Consider the following 25,976-nt stretch of genomic DNA (forward strand, 5'->3'; position numbering starts at 1 on the left):
TCTAGTATTGCTTCGTGGATGTGTGAGGTGCAGGCGAGTGAAAGGGAGGAGGAGTGTAGTTGTCTGGAAGGGTGGTTGAAGTCCAAGAGATGGTTGACGTAGGCTGGCCCTTTAGGAGTGCAGTGCTTTGTAGGCATAAATCATGAGCTTGAATTGGCCTCTCTTCTGTATGGGGAGCTAGCAGAGTTTTCTAAGGTAGGCAGTGATGTGTTTTTTTTTGGGAAGGTTGAGGATGAGTTTGGCATCAGAGCTCTGTATGGTCTGGAGTATTGGCAGAAGGTGTGTGGTAAGCCCAGAGTACAGAGCTTCACCGTAGTCTAATTGGCTGGTGATTAGGCCCTGAGTGATGGTATGTCTGATGTTCCGGGGAATCCATTTGAGGGCTTTTCCTAAAATGCAAAGTGTGAGAAAGCAGGCAGAGGAGAGTGTGTGGCTGGTTCTTCATGTCAGTTTGCTGTCCAAGATTATCCTGAAGTTTCTGGAGTGGCCAGCGGGTTTGGGTGATGGTCCTAGTTCTTAGGGCCACCAGGAGTCATTCCAAGGGGTGGTGTTGTTTCCGAAGATCGGCACTTCTGTTTTGTCCATGTTGAGCTTCAGACACCTATTTTTGATCCAGTTGGCAATGCTCATCATGCACCTGTGGAAGCTGGTTCTTCTGTTGGCAGGATCTTCTAGGAGTGAAAGGATGAGCCAGGTGTCGTCTGAGTAGGAAATTACATTTGTTCCCACCCTGTAGTCCAGGGACCCCTGAGGGTCCATGAAGCCTCTTCAGGGAGTCTGCAAATGCTTAGAAAATTAAATAATATCAACAGATTAGGTCCCGAGCTCTAAGTAATGACTCAGTTGGATTTTCCTGGATTCCAATCTTGATTCAGTGGGGTTCTCTAAGTTCCATTAATGATAAAGTTGGGGACCACAGAAGTCAAAGGCTTGGGAACCACTGGAATATGATGTTTAGTCCATAGGATCTAATAGTGTTGGCCAAGGGTGTCGTGTCTGTGTTAAAGAGGGCGGGGCTAAGGGCGGATCCTTGAGCGACACTGCAGATGATGTCCTTACGTCCGGAGGTCAATGGAGGTAGGCAGCCCTTATGCGTTCTTTTGGTCTGAATGATAGTTATCCACCTGAGGACTTTTCCTTGGATAGGGATGTGATGCAGTCCTGATCAGGGTGTGATGAGACATGGTGTCAAAAGCTGCAGAGGTCAAGGAGGATCAGGGCTGTTGTTTCTCCCTGGTTGCGGAGGGCTCTGATGTCATCGGTGGCTGTGATGTGAACTTTCTTAATCAGGCCCTGCATAGACAATTCACAAATAATCCATTTCAGGATGTGGTGCTTGAGGTGTATACCCCATTGTACTAAAGAGTTTTGCCTTTACCACTCCCATTTGCCCCACCTCAATGCTAATCCTGACACTACAGTACTAATTCTGATACTACTCTACAACACACTTTCTGCTGAGACCATTTTCATTAATTGGAGAAACTGCACAATGCCTCCAATAGGAAAATGTAAACAGGACAGCAACCTTCTCCTAGTTTGTTGGTGGGGAAACTGCAGCAATCTTGTTGTAAGTGAAGCATTCTCAATTTATTGGTCACTTTGCATTGTTTGATTCCAAGGGTGCAGATCTCTTCATGTTGTGAGTTTTCAAAAAAGGGGCAAAGTAATCTGATCATGTATTTTTCAGCCTTACCTGTGTAATTGTACTCTGTCACTCTGACAGGGAAGAATGGGGTTTCTCCCTTTATGTACTGTCACAGACAGAGCTTCTGAAATGTCAGTTTTAGACAGAAAAGTTATGCCAATTGGTTGAGTGTTTTAAGATCATTAGCCCAAGAATGTTCAAAGTCATATAAGTTCAGCTTTATTTTTTACCTCTGCAGCTAGGAATTCAAATTATTTTATTTTTTTTTCAAAAAGCTGTCTGCCTGCAGCAGAAGGTATACCTGGACTGTTGTGACACACGGAGACTACTTGAACAGAATTTTAGTCTTCAAAAGCTCTTTTATTAAGGACTTCCAAGATGAGTGTGGCAGTTATAACTCAAGAAGAAGGTGCAGTGTCACAGGGACCTAAGGACCTCAGAGGCTCACTTCATCAGCAGCTTCACTCATAGCTGCCAGGACACCTCAATAATTATTGTCAGGTAATGCATATTTGTAAGAAAATGGGCCATTAGTTGGTTGGCCTGCACAAGTAATGGTTCCACATTTGTCCTCCACTGGGAACCAAACACCACATTGTCGCACTTGACTCACTTAGGGTAGTGAAGCAGATCAGTTCAAGGCCTATTCAAGGGAGGTGGTGTGGGCTTGTAATCACCATTCGCAGATACACAATAATAACATTCAATAAATGATTATACAGTCTGGGCTTTTATACACAAACAGTCCTCAAAACTACGAAGTAATTTACAAATATAAATATAAAGCTAATGGAAATATCTATTGATGACATTGCCTAATCACTTTGGACACCCCTGCCAAACGAGCTTGTTCAACAAACCACACTGCAAGGCATTAACTTGCACTTAAGTGCAATGTTTGCACATACTTTAGGGTGACAACACTTAATAATTGGCAATAAAGCATGCAAACGTTGATCACAAGTGGCTGTCAGCATCATTATTTTAGTAAAACAGGTACAAGGTAAATGCATAGACACATCCTAAAGGTTTGAGCACTCATATTCTATTATGAAGGACACAATGAAAACACAGCCCCTATATGATAATTACATTTGTAATCACAGTCTGTGTGTTAGAAATGGGGTCTGTAGTTGGCAGAGGTATACACCCTTGTCCAAATAGGAACCACAATCCCAGTACAATCCAAATTATCCTGTGACCACCCTCTGGTAGCTTGGCACCGAGCAGTCAAGCTTAACTTAAAAGGCAATGTGTAAAGTATGTGTGCAATCAATCATACAGTAACACAGTGAAAACACCACAAAAATACACCACACAGGTTAAAAAAAATATATGATATTTATCTGGTTAAATTAAGGTGAAAAAAATTAAGATTCTAAAAGCACAAGTTGAAATATCAATTTTTGCAAGATTAAAAAGGGTCTTAAATCTTAGAAATCAACAGTTGTCTCTTGTTTACACAAAGTACCTGGTTTGCGTAAAAAATAACATGCATGGAGACAACAGAGGAGGAGATGTGTGGAAAAATAGGGTGTGCATCGGATCTTTCGATGAGGCACAGATAATACATCATTTCTTTCCACGCTGCAAGGGGCTTTGTGTTGTTTTTCGGCAAGCAGTCTTGGTACCTCACTGTGATGGGGGATCTTTTTGACGCCCAGGGAAGATGGGGGGAAACCTTGGTGTACTGGAAGAAGTCACAGGTGTTGCACTGATCCGGTAGGGAGATGCTTTGAATTTTCTGTTGCATCGCAGGTGTTGCATCAGAGGGAAGCAGGGCAACAGCAGGGCAGCAGTCTTTCTCACCAAGGCAGTCCAGATGAGTCATTTTGGCAGACAGGCAGTTCCTCTTGACAGATTGCAGGTTCAGGTCCAGAAGTGTTTGAGTTGGTAGGGTCAGAGAACCAGTTTATATATCCAAAAATGCCTATGAAATGGGGGAGACTTCAAAGAGTGGTTTAGAAGTGCACAAGTTCCACTTTCAGTACAGATCTATCTACTAGGATCCCAGTAGGGGGTTTGGCAATCCATTGTGTGAGGGTAGGCCATTAGACTTTGAAATATAAGTGTCAGGCCCTCCACCCTTCCCGCCCAGCAAGACCCATTCAGTATGCAGATAGTACAGGTGGGATGGGAGTAAGTGTCCTGTGTTTGTGGTTGTCTGGGTGAAATGCACAAGGGAACTGTCAACCAGCCTAGCCCAGACATTGATTGGACACAGGCAGTACGGCACAGAAGGATTTTAAGTGCAGAGAAAGGCTCACTTTCTAAAAGTGGCATTTCTAAAATAGTAATATAAAATCCAACCTCACCAATAGGCAGGCTTTTCTATTACTATTCTGGCCATACTAAATGTGACCTGGTTATCCCTTTCTGATCAGAATCTACCACTCAAACAATTAATGAAGGTAGATCTAATGCTATCCTATGAAAGGAGCAGGCCTCACAGTAGTGGAAAACAAATTTAGGAGTTTTCCACTACCAGGAAATACGAAACACACATGTACATGTCCTGCCTTTTACCTACAAAGCACCCTGCCCTTTAGGTTACCTAGGGCCTACCTTAGGGGTGACATATGTGGAAAAAGGGGAATTTAGGACTTGGCAAGTACTTTTAAATGCCAAGTTGAGGTGGCAGTGAAACTGCACACACAGGGCTTGCAATGGCAGGCCTGAGACATGGTTAAGGGGCTACTCATGTGGGTGGCACAACCAGTGCTGCAGGCCCAGTAGTAGCATTCAATTTACAGGCTCTGGGCACGTGTAGTGCACTTTATTTGTGACTTACAAGTCAATCAAATCTGCCAATTGGGAATGAACCAATGTTACCATGATAAGGGAGAGAGCATATGCACTTTAGCACTGGTTAGCAGCGGTAAATTGCACAGAGTCTTAAAACCATAAAACCAGCAAAAACAGTGTCAGAAAAGTAGAGGGAAGCAAGCAAAAGGTGGGGATGACCACCCTAAGGATGTCAGGTCTAACACCGTGCAATTACAGCCTTTTGCCCCTGGAGGGTGCAACATGAATCCTCATGATAAACACCTCCTGACCACAAAAAATGCAGCCAAATACTTTGCTCCTAGAGGACACAGCACTCCCAGCTGTAAAGCACATGATCTGGCCTGGAGACTGCCTGAGAGTCCTTGTAAACCCTTATGGGTTACCTGCTCAGAGTCCCACCCAACTTAGGGTGGGAACCCTGATAACCCTGTGTGGAGGGAAGCTGCACTACTCCTGCAGCTCCCACCACATTTTAGCTGTCCTTTGGTGGTGACTCCATCTTCCTGGGACACCAACACAAGGCAGAAATGAGCAATCTTCCTTCATGAATGCTGCCAGGCCCTAGGAGCCACTTTCCGCACTGGAGAACAGCTTGAGGAGCCCACTCCTGGATGTCCTTGCCAGCTTCCCACTCAGCCAGCGAACTGGACTGCCGTGGCAGACGTGCTGATGGTGACTGGCCTTCCATTCTACAATACAAAGATTCTGGGAGTGGGTTGGGCCAGCCATGTTGGAGAGTGTGGTCATACTCCCCCTTGCTTGTACTTGCATAGTGCCCAGGGATGGGGTCTTAGGCCCCTCCTTATGAATGCTGGGGAGCTCTACAGCACCCGCTTGCTCCAGAGACTCGGGGGAAGCGCAATAGCTCTTCCCTGCAGGATTTCAACTTGGAGGCAGCCTCAAGGCCCTGGCCCACCGCTGAGGCAAAACTGGACCCGGAGGCAGAGCCCCACATGCTTCATTACTGGTAAGGTATGAGAAGATCAAAAGTCATCAAAACTTTCAAGTGCAATAACTTGGGTCCTGTTGGGCTGATTTGAACACGTCTGGTCTTGTTTTGCTCCTGGTGGCAAGCCCTAGCCACCGGGAGTTGACAGACTTTGCAAGGAACTGGTTTCACTGGCTTGCTGCCCCAATATTTCTCTTAACTTTTCCTCTGGGCTTCTCTCCTTCCTCGCACAGATACCCAGTCATTCCCCCAACTAGTCCTCAAGGTGTGTAAGGGGACCAACTAACCTAGGCCTTAGTTGTGCCCCAATGGTCCTGGGGTCAGTTAGAATTATAGTCCATAGGCCAGATGGCAGTCAGGGGGTTCCTATTTCCAGTTCTCCATGGCGGCTGCCTCCAGTTCCAGTGTTCTGCAGAAAAGCACACCCAAGAGGGAGCTCTCTCCCCTGGCAAGACCTTTTAAGTGGGGGTGGGAGTGTCCAGCATGGATGCACCTCTGGCCTATCCGGATATGCCACATCACCTCTCTGCCCCGATCCCACCCTCCCTGCACTGCCTGCTGGGATATTTCAAAATGGCATCACCCAGGAGTCACTTGTTACATTTGCTTTGACGTCTCAGCTTCACCCCTTGCTGACCTCACTGCCAGGGACATCCCCAGCAAAACTTCAAAGGATCCCTCCTCCTGGTTTGGCTCTAGAGGTATGGACTGCCTCCTTTGCGTAGTGGGCTGGGGCAGGCCCTCTTGATGGCACAAAGTGACAGCTGGTTAATTGATGCAGAGCAATCTGCCCACTCCACTCTATTCCTTCTCTGGAGCACTGTTTATTGCTCCCTTCGTGTGGAGAGGCCTTTGATCCTGCATCTAGGGTGAAAGGTAGTTAACCCAGGCCAGCAGTGTCGCAAAACGCCTGGGCATTGATTTGAGCTTAGCCAGGGAAATATGGCATTCCTCTATGTCCCATAGGCTGTACAGATATGTCTTTGGACTTTACAGAATGTTTCTTTTCACACAGGTTGCACTGCACATTGGTGCGACTGTGGAATCAGTAGACCAGGGGGAAACAGAGCTGCACTCTAAGGCAGCCTTCCCCATAAGTGAATAATGGAGTGTCACTGCAGACAAGACAATAAACTAACCTAACTTCTCCTATATCTGCACCCTCATTATATGGCCCAACGAAGGTCAATACCCAATCCTGCAGAGTCCCCTCTGCACCAGGCTACCTCTGTGCAGTTCCTGGGCTGAGCATGACAAGAGTCTCCCACATGCAGCTCTCACAGCCATGCACACTTGTGTGCACATGTTTTCATGTGTAACCTACCAAGTGCCCCTTATCCCTGGCTGTGTTGCAGCAGCCTTCCCTTAAAAAGTGGACACTGGCGCTACACACGAGCAATCCCTTTACCATAGGTTTACCATGGGTGAGTCACAGTTTAAAAAGACTTACACACAGTAAAAGTTCAAAATCTAGGTGATCAATCGAAAAATCCAGACAGATTAGATTCTCACATTACTCATAACCTTTGCATGACTCGGAGGTCAATGCAACCTTGATAATCAAGGTCCATTCACTAGGCTTAAAAATGGGATTGTTGATGAAAGCCTCTTGAAAAGTGTTTTGAACAGTCGATCTTGCTTTAAAAATGTATTACTTACCATACACCTTCATGTGAACACAAAGAGATGTGACAGCTATGTGCACTGAACTACCTAAAAAGTAATGTCCACCTGCATGATGGCATACCAAGATTTCAAATCCTGCTTCCAGGGTGAAATCGTGCCAATGAATTTCTGCTGCAAAAATGTATAATTTAGAAAGAGGCAATTACCTGTAAAGATGCTCATGTGGCAGCGGCCCTGATAAATAAATCAGCCTTTAATGGTGGGGCAATGCTGCACTATGATACTTAGGCGTTCCCGGGTAGAACACAGATATAGAGTAACCAAAATCCAAAGGTTATGGAGGCGACATAAAATTGATAGGCACCTCAAATCCTCAATGAATAAATAGCTTTGCAAAAAATGAAAATATGGAACATTGAGAGTTTGCAGTTTCAAGTCTTGAGCTGTCCAGTTTCTGCTCCATCAGGCAAGCAGCGTATTGTCTCCATTCCCTTTCCACATTGTGTAACTTCTCATTGCTGTGCCTCCTTTATTTAACTGCTCTAAGCTATGAAAACAGTGTGATTTTTGTTTACATGCAAAAGTACAAATATCGGTGTATATTGCCTAAGATTACCAAACAATAAATAGTTGTGTGACATCCAGTGCACTGAGCATCTCTCTTATACAAAATAAACCTTGAAGCATTGCAGGGAAATCCATAGTACGAAGGTAAATAATAAACGCATATTTTTCTTATGTACAGATGGAACACATAAAATGTAATCATGGAAAAGCTGCTAACTGCATTTACTAAATGGATGAATTTTGTTTAAACCTAGATTTTTTTTATAACACCGTGGGTAATAGCATTTCCTGGCTCAGCTCTGCTTTTCTGCTTCACAAAATCTACACAGGCATTTGCCTTCAATTCCAAAATGATGCATTTATTTTAATTCTTTATTCTCTATCACCCCATTAAGCTTCTGCTTTCAGTCATCAGCCATTGATGCACATCACTGCACCAGCAAGCATGCCTCGATGCAACTAGATTGTTCTTGCTCTGCAGTTAATCCATTGTATAATGCCGGCTTCATATGAATTATCTGCCACAAGAAATTATTTTAAAGAGGGCTATATTTCATGTATTTGTAAAAAAAAAAGCATGTTTGAGGGGTACAGTTACAGACAATAGGGTCATTCCATCATGAATAATATATTGTTAAACAAAATCGGTGACGTGTGCATATTTATGACACCATTTTGCCTTGTAGTTGTCGACGGGTAAGTAGATGTCATCGTGATTATTTATAACAATAAAACATGTTAAGGCTGATTATGGCTCATACAGACCATTACATTGCGTAGTTTACATAACTGCAAGTGGTAAGCCCAAATTCTAAGAACAAAGGAAACACGAAATTGTATATTGTTGGTGGTCATCATGCACGACATGAAAACAATTCCCACATAGACTCTAAAATATGCCATCAGCAACACACCCTCACGTTGTAGCTTCCAATCCATGTGGGTAGCGCTACAGAGCCCCACATAGGGGTAGTGCGCGCTATACAAATGTCACAATGCAACAGAATACTGACAGAGAGAAATATTTGTAAAACATCTGAACAAATGAGAAATTATCTTCATAAAGTGTAAGTTAAACATGCACGTTTCAGACAAACTGAAACAAACATCCTTTGGTCAGAATATCGTGTCAGAAATATGAAAAGCAGGAGTTTTTTACCCGCACACTTCAATTGGTGAACGTTGGCAAAATGTTCAGGTGAAAATGTGCCTGGAAGTGGGTAAAAAGCGTGTAAATTCGGGGAAGGGTGGGGTGAGCAGATGTATTTAACTTTCATGCAGCACAACGCAGCAAGATACCTTGCTGCACTGCTTGAAAGGGAGAGGGCACGAATGTACTGTATTTAACATTATGAGGCACGGTCCTGATCTCTGCCTGTGCAGGTGCACAATGTGCTGCCCAGCGCCAATGCAGGCACCCTTTCATGGTACCTGCATTGCATGCAGGATTGTTTTTCTGCGGAAAAGTATACTTTCTTCGATAAAACAATCCTCAGAGACAATCCTCATTGTGCCTCTGGTGTGGAGGGGTACAATTCTGACACATTCCTAGGTTTACCAGAGTTGGTAAAATCTGGGAATGTTTTAGAATCCATGGGTGTATGTGTGTAAACATCCATGCTACACCCGGGGCGCCCCCCTGTCGCAGAGTAACATAAACTAACAATTTATGCTGCCTTCGGTAAGTGGAGATTTAACAAGCTATGCACAGTTACGCAAGGTTGGCTTTGCGTGGCTTGGCAAATGTCATTTTAGGTTTTGTGTTGCCTTGCATTCCCTTGAGTAGTGCAGGACGATGCAAAATCTTTAATAAATTTGGCCCTGAGTGTTGGAGTCACATTGTTTTCGCATTTCATTAATCTAAATGTACAGCATAGGGTGGACCGTACACTTCACTAATGCATCATGCTTTAGGAACCCACTCTCCCTTTTTCTCTGATAAGGCTGTTGCCAAATGCAGCGTAGGCTTTTGCATTACTCCCCTGTTTTATAATATAATTGTTTTAAATGCACATATGCCTATTAAACATGTCTATACAATTATGAACGCCCTATTAGTATTTTATCTCGTTTATGTATACAATAGAAAACATTTGTTGCTTAAATACAATAGCAAATATATTTCCATATATAGAAGCTTCAAGACGAAAACATAAACCCTGCTCCGTTCCCTAAAATAATTTTATCATACACGCCAAGTTTTAAAGTAAGTCTTTGGATAGCTATTTTTTGTGGTACAAAATAAATATTTAATCATTAATATCCATCTCATTCACGTGAATTTTGCAGCACTTCAAAACAGATCTTGTACAAATTTCCAAACTTTGCAAAGTCAAAACCTTAAATGACCCTTTGAGTCCTACACCAGAGATAGATAATGCAATGTTATTGAACACTTATGTGCCCCACATCATGGATGCTCAGATGTTACATTTCAAAATGCAACACTTACAGCTTTTTATGAGCTGAAAAAAGATGTGATAACGGGGCAGAATCAAGGCCTACTTGTGGCACCCTTGGCAGGCTGAATTGCATAAATAGTCCCTCTGTTTAAGAGGGACAAGTCTTAATGCATTCAAGTTCAATATATCTACTCTTTCAGTAGACGTCATTTTCACTAGCCTTCCTCTGTCTTTAGGAACCAGTGCTGGTCTTTCTCTTGGTTTCTGCCGATACAGATTCAGGGCCTGATCATGACTTGGGCGAATGATATCTCTGGGTGCTGTACAACACCACCTGTTCACCACTGGGTTTATGTTTCTGCACATAGATTATCTGGGCGAGAGAACTGAAAATAAAATTTTAAAAAAAAGAGAATACAGCTAGTAAGACCCTTTCAGGATCGAGCTGCAAGAGCAGCCTGTGGCCGGCACTGGGACACCTAATTAATTGCCATCTATGTCTTGGGGATGGAGTTACTTTAACTGGATTTCCCTGGCAGCACACTTCTTCACATGCCCCTTCCTCACAGCAGGTGGTAAATGTGAGTGAATCAACATAGAACAGGGAACAAACATGTTGACATCTTCTTTGGCACCACATATAACCTTTTCACCCTAACAAGCGATGTTCACTTTGCACATCGAGCACCTTTTTCATTGATATTTGATGCTGCTTCTCATTTCATATTTAATCGAATGAATGTATTTCACTCTGAAATGGATTTAGCTATAACTGTATTCCTTCTTTGTCTATGCCATAATTCAATTGTGTATGTAAAACATTGCTTTGTAGTGTTGTAAAATGACTTAGACTATCGTCTTCCCTCTGGATGCTCTTTTGGAAATTGTTGTTTGATACATACAAATATTACACAGGCCTCTATTGGGTGTACAGCTAACTCGTGTATATACAATTTGAAATTAATTGAAGTATTCCACCCATCAACCTTTTGTATTCCTCAGTGCAATGCCCCAAGTGAGATGGGTTTGACCAAATGTGAGTCTGTGCAAACTGTTCTCTAGACTATAGCACTTAAACTATACCTAACTGATGAGGCCTCAATAGACCAAACTCAGTGTAGGGTTGCTTGCATCCCCATCATGAGGAAATGTGGATTGACTGCTCCTTTTGGAACAGGACTGAGGCTGTATCGCATATGGCTGTGTTTTATAAGCACGTCGCACTCACGAGGATTGTATCAAGTGCTCAACAGTTTATTTTGGCAAAAAAACTCCTATGCATTTCAGCATTGCTCACAGCAGAAGCCATCAATATCATAGCTTCTTTAAACACTATGGGGGTCATTACGACCTCAGCGGTCTTTTCAAAAGACCGCCGAGGCCGCGGGAGACAGAATACCGCCATTGCCGGCGGTATTTCTGTCTCCCTATTATGACATTTCCGCTAGGCCAGCGGAAATGTCACATCAACATTGCTCGTAATAGAGCCGGCGGCAATGCTGATGTGCAGCGGGTGCAGTAGCACCCGTCGCGCATTTCACTGCCCGAAATTCAGGCAGTGAAATGCGCGACGGGGCTATGCCTGGGGGCCCCTGCACTGCCCATGCCAAGTGCATGGGCAGTGCAGGGGCCCCCAGGGGCACCCCAAGTCCCCTTACCGCCAGCCTTTCCATGGCGGTGTGTACCGCCATGGACAGGCCGCCGGTCGGGGACTCATAATCCCCAGGGCAGCGGTGCTGGCCCCGCTGCCCTGGGGATTATGACCGCCAGGCGGAATCCTGGCGGGAAAGTGGAGGGGCCGGCGGTATGGCCGTGGCAATTCCGCCACGGTCATAATTGCTGGCGGAACACCGCCAGCCTGTTGGCGGTGTTACCGCCAACATACCGCCGGCCACCAGGGTCGTAATGACCCCCTTTGTTATGTGTCATACACCAGTAGGATATATTTAGCATCATTTGCAGAAGCACAGATATGAAAGGCATCATTCACATTTCATCATATGAGGCAATAATTCATTATGTTTCTCTCAAAAAAATTAAACAATCTCCAAGCTGCTCTTAACACAAAAAACACGTTCTTCTAATTTATACAAGTTGTTAATATGTTGTTTTAAGGATCATATTTAAGGGTGCTATTTATTAGGACACTCCCAGTTTGCATCAACTATATCGTTTGTACGGCGGACAATATACCAATAAAATTAATGATCAAATAGATCCATAGAGAATATCAAAGTCAGATGTTACAAATTATTATGTCCAAGTTTGTTAAGTTTCAATAACTCACATCATAAATTATCAGAACACTTTTGGAGACATAGAAACATATATAGTGTATGTATATTTATAAATAGTCCAATGCAACATCTTCACTGTGCATGAATCAAACCATGCTGTTAGTACCTAAAAGAAAAACAAAAACATGTTTGTAACTGCGTCCAAGACCTTATAAAAGACTAAAGTACATGAGGTAATGGTTTGTAAAAACACATGTAAAACCTTTTCAATGTTTAACCCATTCACTTCTTTAATATTAAGGAAGATAATGTGTTTATTTTACAGTTTTCTCAAAGTACTTTTTATGTGAACCCCTTGTGGTATTTTTGGGACACTGCCAATCACTGAGTAATGATGAGTGGATTCATCTCCTTGATGCAATTTATAGAAATGCTTACCAGATAACTCCTATCTATATTCCTGATAGCCCTTGTGCTATAGTAGTCATTGATGTGGTTTCTGAACTGTGCTCTTAATATATTTCTTATTAACCCCTTCTGTGCCGGGGACATAATGGTTACGTCTACCGGCACAGTGTTCCTGTGCCGAGGACATAACCATTACGTCCCGGCACCAGAGCTCGGAGGGATCGCTAGCACTCCCTCCGTGGGCTTCCCTCCCACCCTCCCAAGGCAGGAATGGAAGGGGAAGCCCTTTCCTTCCACCCCCGCCCACCACCACTCCTAATGACATCATTACAGGGTGCCAGTCGCGCTGGAAGCCATTTGCTTCCAGCACGCAATCAGGACAAACAGGTGAGTTTCTCCTCCGGCGGGTGGGGGGTTTGAAACAAAGAGGCATCGGGGGAAAGGAAAGGGCTTTCCTTTCCCCGATGTCTCTTTGAGCATTCGTGCTGCCCGATCGCAATCAGGAATGCCCACTAGATGTTAGGGATTTTTTTTTTTTTTTTTTACTTTGTTGTTTGTGTGGCAGGGAGCTGCCCCTTGGGCAAGGGTCGCACCCCTTTGGGAGGCATATGTTTTATGGCCATTTCTGCCCCCGTTGGGGCAAATCAGCCTATTATTTTTAGGCTGATGGCAGAAACCACTGACTGGAACACCAGGGATGTTCTTATTTGTTTATTTATGTGGGAGGGGTATAGAACTGTTGTCATAGATCGGCCTATTTTTTTTTTAGGCGCGGAAGCCACTTAGGCACCAGGGATAATGTGTGTGTGTTTATTGGATGGGGGGTGGCCCCTTGGGCCAGGGTCACTCCCCTTGGGGGGGATATTATTTATGACCATTTCTGCCCTCCCTTGGGGGCACAGCAGCCTATTATTTTTAGGCTGATCTGCCCCCAGAAACCACTGGAACGCCAGGGATGTTTTTTATTTGTTTATTTCTGTGGGGGGGCATAGAACTGTTGGCCATCGGACTATTTTTTTAGGCCCATCTGAAGACGCTTAGGCACCAGGGATAATGTGTGTGTTTTTAGTAGATGGGGGCGGTTATGGGGATATTATTTATGGCCATTTCTGCCCCCCTTGGGGACAGTGCGTCCTATTATTTTTAGACTAATCTGCCCCCATGGGGGCGGGAAGCCACTGGAATGCCAGGGATTTTTTTTATTTGGGTATTTCTGTGGGGGCGCCCCCTTGGGCAAGTGTCGCCCCCCCAAGGTGGACATAGAAGTGTTGGCCATTTTTTTTTGTTTTTTGGGGGGGCCCTTGGGCAATGGTCGCTCCCAATGGGAACACACTAATAAAGGTATTTTCCGCCCCCCTTGGGGCAGATAGGCCTGTTTTTTAGTAGGCCCATCTGCCCCTATGGGAGGGAGAATCCACTTAGGCACCAATTTATAAATGCTTGATGATGGGGTGTTTGTTAACTGGCGAAGTATTTGCAATATGTGATAAATTTTTTCTCCTTTTTGTTCTAGTTCAATGCTTTTGCTTTCTTTGCTGTGGCTCCTTGCGGTTTTGGCAGTGGTTGACCTGCAGTTTGTATAGTTGCATGTTTTAGGTATGTAAAAACAATTTACTCCAAAGGAGTATTGTTGCCATGCATGAATGACATGTTTGTAGGTGGTCTATTAAATGCAGGATTGTGTGTGAAATTGTCCTTAGATTTGTGCACAATGATATTTTTGTTGTCATTTCTAATTTACTTTTCTTTCTTTCTTTTTAGTGGGATATCATTGGTGATTGCTGTGTCTGTGCAGAGTAGTTGCTGGTGAGTCAAGCTTTTTCAGGCAAATGAGCGGTATAGTTTTTGAGTTTACAACTCTTAATGATAAAGCTACACATTATTAATTATCTTACACAGTGCTGGTTGTTGGTGGTGCATTTGTCCAGTTACTTTTTGTAGGAAGGATCATGGCTAGCCACTGGTTGATTGCTCAGCAGGTTGTTGGTATGCTTTTTGAGTCATTATCTGATCATGATTATGAGACTGACTCTGCATCTGAGGCAGAGGTGGAAGTGAGAGATTCTGGCAGTGAAGCTTCTGTTGGAGAGGAATCTTCTGATGAGGAAGCCACTCTCAGTGCAGATGAGGGGCCTGTTTTAGAGTAGGACACTGATGTTCCATTAGTGCAGCAACCTGGGTCTGAAAGGTTTTGCTTTAGAAGTCCTGAACTCTGGGTTGCCCCAAACATGGAGCAGCCAGAGTTGCCTGCTTTTACTGGTCTCCCGGGGTGTAGAGTCAATACAGAAACTTTTTGCCTGTCAATTTCTTTGAGTTATTAATGGATGATGTGTTTTTGGAAGAGATTGTTGATCAGACTCATTTGTATGTGGAGCAGTATTTGAGGGACAATGCTGCGAGACGTAGGCCACTCTAGACCTACCCAGTGGATTCTCACAAATTTGGAGGAGATGAAAAGATTTTTGGGTTTGACTCTTTTGATGGGGTTGATAAGGAAGCCGTCACTGGCTTCCTATTGGTCTACTAGTCCTATGATGGCAACGGCTATATTTCCTGCAACCAAGAGTCGTAATCGGTATTTGCATCTTCTTAGGATGCTGCATTTTGTTGACAACGCTTTAGCCTTGCCACGAGATCACCCTGATTCTGACCGTTTTTTTAAGATTAGGCCTGTCCTTGATCATTTTGTAGATCAGTTTTCAGAGGTCTATGTTCCAGGCAAAGAAATAACTGTGGATGAGAGTCTTTGGTCCTCTTCAAGAGTCGTTTGGTTTTTAGGTAGTACATTCCTAGCAAGAGGGCACGATATGGAATTAAATTGTATATGCTGTCTGAAAGTAGTACAGGATATGTGTATAGTTTCTGTGTCTACACTGCTAGGGATTCCAGTATTGACCCCCCTGGTTGTCCTCCCACTTTTGGAGTTACTGAGAAAATTGTGTGGGAACTTGGTAGACGACTGTTCAACAAAGGTCACCATTTGTATGTAGATAACCTCTACACTGGAGCGCAGTTGTTCAAGGAATTGTTTAGAGTGGACACTGTTGCTTGTGGCACAGTTCGTTGTAACCGGAAAGGCTATCCAAGGGAGCTTGTCTGTAAAAAAACTTGAGAGGGGACAGTGTAGTGCCTTGCGGAATGATGAGCTGCTAGCTTTGAACTTTTCAAACAGGAGGGATGTCTACATGCTAAGTACCATCCATGATGAGAGTACTTCCCCGTGACTGTTTGGGGCCAGGTTGCTGAAGTGAGCAAACCTGTGTGTATTTTAGATTATAATAAGCACATAGGAGGTGTAGATAGAGTTGATCAGAGGTTGGAACCTTATACTGCTATTCGTAAGTCCTACGTTTGGTATAAGAAGTTAGCAATTCACCTCTTCCACTTGGCAACTTTTAATGCTTTTATTGTGTTTAAGGATAGGTCTTTAGAGTCAAAGATGACATTTGTGAAATTTCAGGAGTCAGTGATAGAGAGCCTTATTGTAGTGGAACAGGCAAAAGTTCCTAGAGAAGCAGTGGTGGAGGATGTGACTAGATTGAAAGATTGCCACTTTGCTGAGCACATTCCTCCCACGCCCAAAAAAGACCTTCCAGCTAAGAAATGTAGAGTCTGTGCTGGAAGACGTATCCAGAAGGAGACTCGAATGTACTGCCCAGATTGTCCTTCAAAGCCTAGGCTGTGTGTGGGTGGTTGTTTCAGGAATTACCACACCCAGAAGAATTACTGAGATATACCATGAGAATAAACTGCCTGTTTTATATTTTCATGTGTTCAGTTTCAAGGTTGGCATTTCTGTCATGTTCTAAGTTATAGCTTTTGCGTTTGTAGTTTTATAATTATTTCTAATTAGTTAGTGGTTTCTTTGTTTTAAAAAAAAAAGTGATGCCATTGTGTGTGGAGTGTTGCTTGGCTGGCGGTTTAAATATTGACTTGCTGTTGGCTACAGCAACACACTGCCAGCCAAATACCAATCCACACACTCTCATCAGCTGTTGTGATTGCTGTATCAGGCATGTGGGCGTATGAAAGTGAAGGGCCCTTGAGTGGCCCTGTCTGTCAATGCGAGTGTTGTAATGTGCTGGGCCCGTGGCTGGAGTCGTGAATGATCTTGTGCATGTCATGTATGAAAAGGTGTGTGAATGGACTGTAAAGCGAATGGTGCCTTATCGTGGCTTTACAGCTCACGAGCTGTGAGTCATTGGTTCAGTTTTTTGCCCTTTCAGTTATTAACAGTGCATTTCATTTTTGTGAAATCACTTGTTAATAATGTTTGATCCACTGAACCATCACTCACCCTCATGCCAAATCCAACCAGGATGTGTGGTAAAAATGACAAAACCTGTTCCGCTGTAATCAGGTGTCGCAGCACACCTGTGACACGCTAGGTGTCTCGGGTGGGAACCCAATGATGAAGCATGCCACAAACTTGGTTGGATGGTAAGGGGTCTTTTTAACATAACTTAAGTGTGTTTCTTTTCACAATTTTAGTGTTTAGAACATCACATAAGAACGTGGAAACATCAAAATTATCTATTGCGAAACTACCTGTGTTTTGGGGGGCACCTATGTTTTTGGTCCCGGGTGCGGCATTCATCTGGGGAATAGTACCAAACCCAGACATTTTATAAAAATAGACACCCCAAGGAGTCCAAGGAGGTGTGGCATGCTTGTATCCCCCAACATTTTCTTACCCAGACTCCTCTGCAAACACAATATGCTTAAATATTTTCCTCACTTTTCTTTGTAGGATAACCGCTGTGGCACACATTTCCTACCACCCAGCGTTCCCCTCAGTCTCCCAAGTAAAATTATACCTCACTTGTGTGGGTCCCCAAAGCAGAGTCAGCCTAAAAGATGTATAAAAGAAAAATATGTGCTTATCAAGTTGCTGTGCTATCCCCTCAATCTCTACAGGTTAGTGGCATTTTTCTGTTGCAGGCTCCTGGGCCACCCACACACATGAGGTATCATTTTTATCAGGAGACTTGCTGGAACGCTGGGTGGAAGGAAATTTGTGACTCCTCTCAGATTCCAGAACTTTCTGTCACCGAAATCAGAGGAAAAAGTGTTTTTTTGGCCAAATTTAGAGGTTTGCAAAGGATTCTGGGTAATAGAACCTGGTCAGTTCCCCACAAGTCACCCCATCTTGGATTCCCCTAGGTGTCTATCTTTCCAAAATGTGCAGGTTTGCTAGGTTACCCCAGGTGCCGGCTGAGTTAGAAGCCAAAATCCACAGTTAGGCACTTTGTAAAAAACAGCTCTGTTTTCTTTGTGAAAATGTTGTGTGTCCTCGGTGTGTTTTGGGGCATTTTCTCTAGCGGGCACTTGGTCTACCCACACAATTGAGGTACCATTTGTATTGGGAGACTTGGGGGAATTCTGGGTGGAAGGAAATTTGTGGCTCGTCTCAGATTCCAGAACTTTCTGTCACCGAAAATACAGGAAAAAGTGTTTTTTTGGCAACATTTTGAGGTTTGCAAAGGATTCTGGGTAACAGAACCTGTTCAGTGCCCCACAAGTCACCCCATCTTGGATTCCCCCAGGTGTCTAGTTTTCACAAATGTGCAGGTTTGCTAGGTTTCCCTAGGTGCAGGCTGAGCTAGAAACCAAAATCCACAGCTAGACACTTTGTAAAAAAGAGCTCTGTTTTCTTTGTGAAAATGTGATGTGTCCACGCTGTGTTTTGAGGCATTTTCTTTTGCGGGTGCTAGGCCTACCCACACAGTGAGGTACCATTTTTATTGGGAAACTTGGGGGAACGCTAGGTGGAAGGAAATATGTGGCTCCTCTCAGATTCCAGAACTTCCTGTTACGGAAATGAGAGGAAAAAGTGTTTTTTAGCAAAATGTTGAGGTTTGCAAAGGATTCTGGGTAACAGAACCTGCTCAGAACCCCACAAGTCACCCCATCTTGGATTCCCCTAGGTGTCTATCTTTCAGAAATGTGCAGGTTTGCTAGGTTACCCCAGGTGCCGGCTGAGCTAGAAGCCAAACTCCATAGCTAGGCACTTTGTAAAAAACAGCTCTGTTTTCTTTATGAAAATGTGATGTGTCCACGCTGTGGTTTGAGGCATTTTCTTTTGCGGGCACTAGGCCTACCCACACAGTGAGGTACCATTTTTATTGGGAGACTTGGGGGAACGCTGGGTGGAAGGAAATGTGTGGCTCATTTCATATTCCAGAACTTTCTGTCACAGAAATGAGAGAAAAAAGTGTTTTTTGGCCAAATTTTGCGGTTTGCAAAGGATTCTGGGTAACAGAACCTGCTCAGAGCCCCACAAGTAACCTCACCTTTAATTCCCCTAGGTGTCTAGTTTTCATAAATGTGCAGGTTTGCTAGGTTTCCCTAGGTGTCGGCTGAGCTAGAAGCCAGAATCCACAGCTAGGCTCTTTGTAAAAAACAGCTCTGTTTTCTTTGGGAAAATGTGATGTGTCCATGTTATGTTTTGGGGCATTTCCTCTCGCAGGCCCTAGGCCTACCCACACAAGTGAGATACCATTTTTATCAGGGACTTGTGGGAACGCTGGATTGAAGGAAATTTGTGGCTCCTCTCAGATTCCAGAACTTTCTGTCACCGAAATGAGAGGAAAAAGTGTTTTTTTGGCCAAATTGTGAGGTTTGCAAAGGATTCTGGTTAACAGAACCTGGCCTGAGCCCCACAAATCATCCCATCTTTGATTCCCCTAGGTGTCTAGTTTTTAAAAAATATGCATGTTTGCTAGGTTTCCCTAGGTGCCAGCTGAGCTAGAGGCCAAAATCCACAGCTAGGCACTTTGTAAAAAAACGCTTTGTTTTCTTTGTGAAAAAGTGATGTGTCCACGTTGTGTTTAGGGACATTTCCGTTGGCGGGCACTAGGCCTACCCACACAAGTGAGGTACTATTTTTATCAGGAGACTTGTGTGAACGCTGGGTGGAAGGACATTTGTGGCTCCTCTCAGATTCCAGAACTTTCTGTCACTGGAATGAGAGAAAAAAGTGTTTTGTTGGCCACATTTTGAGGTTTGCAAAGGATTCTCGGTAACAGAACTTTGTCATAGCCCCACAAGTCACCCCATCTTGAATTCCACTAGGTGTCTTGTTTGAAAAAATGCGGAGGTTTGCTAGGTTTCCCTAGGTGCCGGCTGAGCTAGAGGCCAAAATCCACAGCTAGGCACTTTGTAAAAAACAGCTCTGTTTTCTTTGTGAAAATGTTTTGTGTCCATGTTGTGTTTTGGGGCATTTTCTTTTGCGGGCACTGGGTCTACCCACACAATTGAGGTACCATTTGTATTGGGAGACTTGGGGGAACTCTGGGTGGAAGGAAATTTGTGGCTCGTCTCAGATTCCAGAACTTTCTGTCACCGAAATGACAGGAAAAAGTGTTTTTTGGCAACATTTTGAGGTTTGCAAAGGATTCTGGGTAACAGAACCTGTTCAGTGCCCCACAAGTCACCCCATCTTGGAATCCCCTAGGTGTCTTGTTTTAAAAAAATGCACAGGTTAGGTAGGTTTCCCTAGGTGCCGGCTGAGCTAGAGGCCAAAATCCACAGCTAGGCACTTTGTAAAAACCAGTTCTGTTTTCTTTTGGAAAATGTGATGTGTCCACGTTGTGTTTTAGGGCATTTCCTCTTGCGGGCACTAGGCCTACCCACACAATTGAGGTACCATTTTTATTGGGAGTCTTGAGGGAACGCTGGGTGGAAGGAAATTTGTGGTTTCTCTCAGATTCCAGAACTTTCCGTCACCCAAATGACAGAATTCTTTTTTGTTTTGGCAAGATTCTGAGGTTTGCAAAGGATTCTGGGTAACAGAACCTGGTCAGTGTCCCACAAGTCACCCCATTTTGGGTTCCCTTTGGTGTCTAGTTTTCACAAATGGATAGGTTTGGTAGGTTTCCCTAGGTGCCGGCTGAACTAAAGGCCAAAATACGCAGCTAGGCATTTTGTAAAAAAACAGCTCTGTTTTCTTAGTGAAAATGTGATGTGTCCACGTTGTGTTTTGGGGCATTTCCTTTCGCGGGCGCTAGGCCTACCCACACAAGTGAGGTACTATTTTTATCCGAAGACTTTGAGGAACGCTGGGTGGAAGGACATTTGTGTCTCCTCTCAGATTCCAGAACTTTCTGTCACCGAAATGAGAGAAAAAAGTTTTTTTCTTGCCAAATTATGAGGTTTGGAAAGGATTCTGTGTAACAGAACCTGGTCAGAGCCCCACAAGTCACCCCACCCTGGATTCCCCTAGAAGTCTAGTTTTAAAAAATGCACAGGTTTGCTAAGTTTCCCAGGTGCCGGCTGAGCTTGAAGCCAAAATCCACAGCTAGACACTTTGTAAAAAAGAGCTCTGTTTTCTTTGTGAATATGTGATGTGTCCACGCTGTGTTTTGAGGCATTTTCTTTTGCGGGTGCTAGACCTGCACACACAGTGAGGTGCCATTTTTATTGGGAGACTTGGGGGAACGCTGGGGGGAAGGAAATATGTGGCTCCTCTCAGATTCCAGAACTTCCTGTTATAGAAATGAGAGGAAAAAGTGTTTTTTAGCAAAAAGTTGAGGTTTGCAAAGGATTCTGGGTAACAGAACCTGGTCAGAACCCCACAAATCACCCAATCTTGGATTCCCCTAGGTGTCTATCTTTCAAAAATTTGCAGGTTTGCTAGGTTACCCCAGGTGCCGGCTGAGCTAGAAGCCAAAATCCACAGCTAGGCACTTTGTAAAAAACAGCTCTGCTTTCTTTGTGAAAATGTGATGTGTCCACGCTGTGTTTTGAGGCATTTTCTTTTGCGGGCACTAGGCCTACCCACACAGTGAGGTACAATTTTTATTGGGAGACTTGAGGGAATGCTGGGTTGAAGGAAATGTGTGGCTCCTCTCAGATTCCAGAACTTTCTGTCACCGAAATGAGAGAAAAAAAGAGGTTTTTGGCCAAATTTTGAGGTTTGCAAAGGATTCTGGGTAACAGAACCTGGTCAGAGCCCCACAAGTCACCCCACCTTTAATTCCCCTATGTGTCTAGTTTTCATAAATGTGCAGGTTTGCTAAGTTTCCCTAGGTGCTGGCTGAGCTAGAGGCCAAAATCCACATCTAGGCACTTTGTAAAAAACAGCTCTGTTTTCTTTGTGAAAATGTTTTGTGTCCACGTTGTGTTTTGGGGCATTTTCTCTCGCGAGCACTGGGTCTACCCACACAATTGAGGTACCATTTGTATTGGTAGACTTGGGGGAACTCTGGGTAGAAGGAAATTTGTGGCTCATCTCAGATTCAAGAACTTTCTGTCACCGAAATGACAGGAAAAAGTGTTTTATTGGCAACATTTTGAGGTTTGCAAAGGATTCTGGGTAACAGAACCTGTTCAGTGCCCCACAAGTCACCCCATCTTAGATTCCCCTAGGTGTCTAGTTTTCACAAATGTGCAGGTTTGCTAGGTTTCCCTAGGTGCCGGCTGAGCTAGAAGCCAAAATACACAGCTAGAGACTTTGTAATAAAGAGCTCTGTTTTCTTTGTGAAAATGTGATGTGTCCACGCTGTGTTTTGAGGCATTTTCTTTTGCGGGTGCTAGGCCTACCCACACAGTGAGGTACCATTTTTATTGGGAGACTTGGGGGAACGCTGGGTGGAAGGAAATATGTGGCTCCTCTCAGATTCCAGAACTTCCTGTTACGGAAATGAGAGGAAAAAGTGTTTTTTAGCAAAATGTTGAGGTTTGCAAAGGATTCTGGGTAACAGATCTTGGTCAGCACCCCACAAGTCACCCCATCTTGGATTCCCCCATGTGTCTAACTTTCAGAAATGTGCAGGTTTGCTAGGTTACCCCAGGTGCCGGCTGAGCTAGAAGCCAAAATCCACAGCTAGGCACTTTGTAAAAAACAGCTCTGTTTTCTTTGTGAAAATGTGATGTGTCAATGCTGTGTTTTGAGGCATTTTCTTTTGCGGGTACTAAACCTACCCACACAGTGAGGTAACATTTTTATTGGAAGACTTGGGGGAACGCTGGGTGGAAGGAAATTTGTGACTCCTCTCAGATTCCAGAACTTTCTGTCACCGAAATGAGAGAAAAAAGTGTTTTTTTTGCCAAATTTTGCGGTTTGCAAAGTATTCTGGGTAACAGAACATGCTCAGAGCCCCACATGTAACCCCACCTTTAATTCCCCTAGGTGTCTAGTTTTCATAAATGTGCAGGTTTGCTAGGTTTCCCTCTGTGTCGGCTGAGCTAGAAGCAAAAAATGCACAGCTAGGCTCTTTGCAAAAAACATCTCTGTTTTCTTTGGGAAAATGTGATGTGTCCACGTTGTGTTTTGGGGCATTTCCTGTCGCGGGCACTAGGCCTACCCACACAAGTGAGGTACCATTTTTATCGGGAGACTTGGGGGAATGCTGAGTGGAAGGAACTTTGTGGCTTCTCTCAGATTCCAGAACTGTCACTGAAATGAGAGGAAAAAGTGTTTTCTTGGCCAAATTTTGAGGTTTGCAAAGGATTCTGGGTAACATAACCTGGTCAGAGCCCCACAAGTCATCCCATCTTCCTCTCGCAGGCCCTAGGCCTACCCGCACAAGTGAGGTACCATTTTTCTCAGGCACTTGTGGGAATGCTGGATTGAAGGAAATTTGTGGCTCCTGAACTTTCTGTCACCGAAATGAGAGGAAAAAGTGTTTTTTTGGCCACATTTTGGGGTTTGCAAAGGATTCTGGGTAACAGAATTTGGCCATAGCCCCACAAGTCACCCCATCTTGAATTCCACTAGGTGTCTTGTTTTCAATAATGTGCAGGTTTGCTAGGTTTCCCTAGGTACCAGCTGAGCTAGAGGCCATAATCCACAGCTAGACACTTTGTAAAAAACAGGTTTGTTTTCTTTGTGAAAATGTTTTGTGTCCACGTTGTGTTTTGGGGCATTTTCTCTCGCGGGCACTGGGTCTACCCACACAATTGAGTTAGCATTTGTATTGGGAGACTTGGGGGAACTCTGGGTGGAAGGAAATTTGTGGCTCGTCTCAGATTCCAGAACTTTCTGTCACCAAAATGACAGGAAAAAGTGTTTTTTTGGCAACATTTTGAGGTTTGCAAAGGATTCTGGGTAACAGAACCTGTTCAGTGCCCCACAAGTCACCCCATCTTGGATTCCCCTAGGTGTCTAGTTTTCACAAATGGGTAGGTTTGCTAGGTGTCCCTAGGTGTCAGCTGAGCTAGAGGCCAAAATCCACAGCTAGGCACTTTGTAAAAACAGCTCTGTTTTCTTTGTGAAAATGTGATGGGTCCTCGTTGTGTTTTGGGGCATTTCCTGTCGCGGGCACTAGGCCTACCCACACAAGTGAGGTACCAGTTTTATCGGGAGACATGGGGGAATGCTGAGTAGAAGGAACTTTGTGGCTTCTCTCAGATTCCAGAACTGTCACTGAAATGAGAGGAAAAAGTGTTTTCTTGGCCAAATTTTGAGGTTTGCAAAGGATTCTGGGTGACATAACCTGGTCAGAGCCCCACAAGTCACCCCATCTGGGATTCCCCTAGGTGTCTAGTTTTAAAAAATGTGCAGGTTTTGTAGATCTCCCTAGGTGCCGGCTGAGCTAGAGGCTGAAATCCACAGCTAGGCACTTTGTAAAAAACAGCTCTGTTTTCTTAGTGAAAATGTGATGTGTCCACGTTGTGTTCTGGGGCATTTCCTTTCACTGGTGCTAGGCCTACCCACTGAAATGAGGAACTATTTTTATTGGAAGACTTGGGGGATCACTGGGTAGAAGGAAATTTGTGGCTCCTCTCAGATTCCAGAACTTTCTGTCAACGAAATGAGAGAAAATAGTGTTTTTTTGGCCACATTTTGAGAGGTTTGCAAAGGATTCTGGGTAACAGAACCTGGTCAGAGCCCCACAATTCATCCCAACTTGGACTTACCTAGGTGTCTTGTTTTAAAAAAATGCACAGGTTAGGTAGATTTCCCTAGGTGCCTGCTGAGCTAGAGGCCAAAGTCCACAGCTAGGCACTTTGTAAAAAACATCTCTGTTTAATTTGTGAAAAATGTGATGTGTCCACGTTTTGTTTTGGGGGTATTTCCTTTCGCGGGTACTAGGCCTACCCACACAATTGAGGTACCATTTTTATCGGGAGACTTGGAGAAATGCTGGGTGGAAGGACATTTGTGGCTCCTCTCAATCTCCAGAATATTCTGTCACCGAAATGAGAGAAAAAAGTATTTTTTTTGGTCACATTTTGAGGTTTGCAAAGGATTCTGGGTAACAGAACATGGTCATAACCCCACAAGTCACCCCATCTTGAATTCCACTACGTGTCTTGTTTTAAGAAATGGGCAGGTTTGCTAGGTTTCCCTAGGTGCCGGCTCAGCTACAGGCCAAAATCCACAGTTAGACACTTTGGGGGTCATTCTGACCCCCGCCGGCGGCGAATGCCGCCGGCCTGGCGGGAACCGCCAGAAGACCGTACCGCGGTCAAAAGACCGCCGTGGTCATTCTGAGTTTCCCGCTGGGCTGGCGGGCGACCGCCAGAAGGCCGCCCGCCCGCCCAGCGGGAAACCCCCTTCCACGAGGATGCCGGCTCCGAATGGAGCCGGCGGAGTGGAAAGGGTGCGACGGGTGCAGTTGCACCCGTCGCGATTTTCAGTGTCTGCTATGCAGACACTGAAAATCTTAGTGGGGCCCTGTTAGGCCCCAGGGGCCCCACGACATCCGTTCCCGCCAGCAAGGTTCTGGCGGTCAAAACCACCAGAACCAGGCTGGCGGGAAGGGGGTCGAAATCCCCATGGCGGCGCTGCCTGCAGCGCCGCCATGGAGGATTCCTCAGGCCAGGGGAAAACCGGCGCGAAACCGCTGGTTTCCCTTTTCTGACCGCGGCTTTACCGCCGCGGTCAGAATTGGCCTGGATGCACCGCCAGCCTGTTGGCGGTGCATCCGCGGTCACCGGCCCTGGTGGTCTATGACCGCCAGGGTCGGAATGACTCCCTTTGAAAAAAACAGCTCTGTTTTTTTTTTGTGACAATGTGATCGCTCCACGTTGTGTTTTAGGGCATTTCCTCTTGCGGGCTCTAGGCCTACCCACACAATTGATGTACCATTTTTATTGGGAGACTTGAGGGAATGCTGGGTGGAAGGAAATTTGTGGCTCCTTTCAGATTCCAGAACTTTCCGTCACCCAAATGACAGGAAAAAGGTTTTTTTTGGCAAGATTATGAGGTTTGCAAAGGATTCTGGGTAACAGAACCTGGTCAGTGCAGCACAAGGCACCCCATTTTGGGTTCCCCTTGGTGTCTAGTTTTCACAAATAGGCAGGGTTGCTAGGTTTCCCTAGGTGCCAGCTGAGCTAGAGGCCAAAATCCACAGCTAGACACTTTGTAAAACACAGCTCTGTTTAATTTGTGAAAATGTGATGTG

This window comes from Pleurodeles waltl, chromosome 3_1 (genome assembly GCF_031143425.1).
Source record: "Pleurodeles waltl isolate 20211129_DDA chromosome 3_1, aPleWal1.hap1.20221129, whole genome shotgun sequence".
In the NCBI taxonomy this organism is placed as follows: Eukaryota; Metazoa; Chordata; class Amphibia; order Caudata; family Salamandridae; genus Pleurodeles; species Pleurodeles waltl.